General features: G+C 40.7%; 1 long non-coding RNA gene across 1 annotated transcript; it reads right to left on the bottom strand.

The window, feature by feature from the left end:
• Window positions 1-1015: 1015 nt before the first annotated feature.
• LOC105284815 lies at window positions 1016-3110 on the bottom strand. Its single transcript, XR_894930.3, has 2 exons — window positions 2385-3110; window positions 1016-2316 (listed from the first exon to the last, which is right to left on the bottom strand). It is a non-coding gene; the product is annotated as an uncharacterized LOC105284815 (long non-coding RNA).
• Window positions 3111-3685: the final 575 nt, after the last annotated feature.

Below are 3685 nucleotides of genomic sequence, written 5' to 3'. Positions count from 1 at the left end.
GAGTGGTCAGCCGGAGATTACCGTGGCATAATTACCCCTGCACTGTGTACCCGCGATCTGTGTTTAATCTGCAATTAATGTTTCAAATTGCCGTAAACCCCTTCCAGTAACGGATGCCACTTATCATCGATGATAACCAACTGCATTATATCAGTGGTACAACGCGGACTTTCATCGTAGCGTATAAGTGTGTTTTCGTACAAACGCGATCGTGCAAACGCTATTACCGAGCTTGTATAATTTTACTTGAGGGTCTGTCATCGTTACGAGGATTCTTTGCACATTTACATTTGGCGCATTTTATAAAAATAGAAACGTTAAATGTATATGACGCAATAGCGTCTAAGAGGACTCAAAATGTAAAACAGTAAAACTACAGAATTCAACTATATCCAGTAACAATTCTCCAACGAACACAAGCACTCGTAACAAGCCCCTTGAAAATCCTTCGGCAGTGGTACATGTGCTCGCGTCTAGAAAGGAATCCAAATGGTGTATATATTTTCTCGACTTGGAGAGATTGCTATGGGGTCGCGGCTCAATTCGTGGTTATTATTCGTTTACACGGAACTGATGGGGTCGAAGACATCCGAAATGGGCTCTTTACTCTGCTATACATAGAGAGCCGCGCGACGCTGGCTCTTGTTATTCCGGCAAACTATCTACTTAGGTACTTTTATATTCAATACATCCGCGAACGTGAGAGAGACGACTGGTAGGGGCGCCTAGTAATCCCCTAGGACACACGAGAGACCCATCTCGGGAGCGGAGGAACCCGACATAATGTCGGCTTCTATCGAAGGGTTACTGTCGTCTCTGAGGGACGCATGAAAATATTATATATCATGCCTATTTCTCAGGCAGGCTCAGTAGCGTATTCAGTTAATGTAACAAATCATATATATAGCGAGGAAATTTTGAAGGAAATAAAGTTACATACATAATATCTATTTTACATCAACTAAAATATGATAAATTTTATCATATTTAAATTATTAAATTTAAACGTTTGGTATTTCATGATTTTTCATTCTATAATTCGAGACTGATACGCGAGATAAGTATACATTTTGTTTTAACATGTGTAATAATTTTAACATAACATATTTTATTATTTGATAGCGTCGAGTAGCGTAGAAATATAAGTGTATAATGTATTATATAAAATTTTATAAATTATATAAAATATTTCACGCATGTTTAATATTGCACTTGCACACACATCCATACGCACACACGCGCGCGCGCACAGTATGGAGAAATAAAAAAAGAAACTTATACTTTACCTTTCTAGATTGCGATATATGTATCATTCTAACATTAATGGTATATATTTACGAATACTTTTATACTGTGTGCTCGTGAATAATGCTTGTAAGGGATGCTTAGTGATCCCTCAAGATACATAGGGAGTCATTTGGAAAACGGACAAACTTGCCGTAACATCGAGCTTTATTGAAGAGTTAGTATAGCCAATAAGGGAATTGAAATCACCTCTATTTTTTAGTCAACCTCGACATATCGATCTCTATCGCCATATACACAGAGTTACATCTAAGAGGTTCATAAATAATACAGATCGGTATTAGGTATATTATCGAAATGGTTTTTTACTGCAGTAGTGGGCGCCAATCCTTGCACGAGCCAACGAGCACGAAATTATGATTTAAGTTTAATAGGGTTTCCTCTGTGCGATTCTACTATCGAGTTGATGATAAATGCCTCCCGTTGCAACTAATGATCCGGAGAAAAAAAGAGTAGCCATTTACACGTTGAAAAGCCAATGAATAAGCTAACAGACGCTATCTGTTTGAACATTTTCGTGTTACTCTTTTGTAAATTGCGTTCTTATTGGATTATCGATTTTTTAATGCTTTATATTGCTAGCATCATCTATGTATCATCTATTAAAATGTGATACGCGCAATTTCTCTATTGTTGAAGTTTTGTACATGAAATTATAGTATAGAGTAAGATCGATATGGTAAGATTTTTCATCAATTGTAACTACGTACATACGAGGAACTTTATAATGTTGATGTACGATGTATGCCAATATCGTGATGCAAAAACTGAACGTGTCTCGGTCAAGTATCCGTTGCTTCCACCATTTATCAACGAGCGATGCGTTGGAACATCCAGTTTTCGCAAGCTTAATTAATGCACTTTCGCACGAACGCAATCGTCGAACATCAACTGTATCTTGATAATTTATTCACCGACGCTCGCGCGACACCTTGGCTCCCTCGGGCTCCGGGATTCGTATTTCATTTTCGTCAGCCGTTCATTCGTCACGGTATGCTTTATTTATACATGCTGAAAAAGTGACATTTTAATGGGTTCTCTTCTACCTGATGTAATTCAATATCGGAAAAATATTATACCTCTTGCATCGAGTCACATCTCTGTCAATCGCATTACGTTTCATCTGATAATACCGACGGCACCGTAACGATATCGTATCTCTTGCGATAATATCTCGGCGTTTACTTCCCTAAAGACATTAATGCATATGCAAACAATATCGCATAGAAAATGCAGAGAGATATTTTCAAAAATAAATGCTCTTTCGTTACAAATATGTTCATCAATTTATACTTGTATACTACGAAGCTTAATAATCTTTAGTCATGTTCAAAATAATCAGTATCGTACATCGAAGTAGCAGGAATGCGCGATGCGTGCATACACAACATATTTCAACTAAATAGTTTTATCAATTTCTCCAGATTAAAATTTTTCTCTCAAAGCTTAATGAACCAAGTAAATACCACAAAAATGATCAATCTCGTGATTCACTTCCCTTACATCCGGTTTCAAACCCTTTCCCTACAGTCTGCTGTAAATCCACAAGAATTTCCGTCCGCCGCCCGTGGCATTCCTCGTTGACTCCGCAACGAGGGGAAGCTTCCGAACTGTAAACATATAATTTCCGACAAAAAAAGGTACTTGAGTATCTCATGCCGCTGTGCAGTCGACAAGCGCGGGCTGGTCTGGAAGCTCATTAAGTAATTGCCAAGTGACCAAAGCTTGGAAGGTCACCGAGGTAATGCGAGAATCGTGTAGGTACCTCGATACGCGGCGCGACGAGAGGGTAGTTTAGGGGGAATAGGGTGAGAAAGAGTAAGAGAGAGAGAGAGAGAGAGAGAGAGAGAGAGAGAGAGAGAGAGAGAGAGAGTAGCAAGGCAGCGTGTGCTACACGAAGGGAGTGAGACGTGCATACGTACATGACGGTGCCAACATTGCGGCTCCTTCACTCGGACGTACATATTGTGCGCGTGTAGCGTGCGTATTAATGCGTTACCGCCACCCCACGATAGAAGGGGTGCTGGCATAAGGGCTGCAGCAAGGTCTCCGAGACTCCCCTTCCATCGGTGAAGGAAAAGGTAGGAGACGCGAGGGGATTGTCGGAGACTCCGTACATCGGTGCCAACCGGTAACACTATAGCCGAGTGCCGGCAAATTAGATTATGCGGCAACCTCACCCTCGCCACTCCGTATCGTCGACACCGACCCTCAGAACGCGGAGGAAAACATCGAGAATGTCCCGCGTAGGATTTTGCTTGGATCCCGGCTCTGTTTGCTGAGATCATGCGAAATGTCGTTAAGAAAGATACGCGCTGGATTTCGAACGTTTCTTCTTTCTGGCGATAGAAATATGCAGCGCGATTGATAGTCTTTTCGA

Source organism: Ooceraea biroi, chromosome 5 (genome assembly GCF_003672135.1).
Source record: "Ooceraea biroi isolate clonal line C1 chromosome 5, Obir_v5.4, whole genome shotgun sequence".
In the NCBI taxonomy this organism is placed as follows: domain Eukaryota; kingdom Metazoa; phylum Arthropoda; class Insecta; order Hymenoptera; family Formicidae; genus Ooceraea; species Ooceraea biroi.
This window is presented reverse-complemented; position numbering and strand designations above follow the sequence as displayed.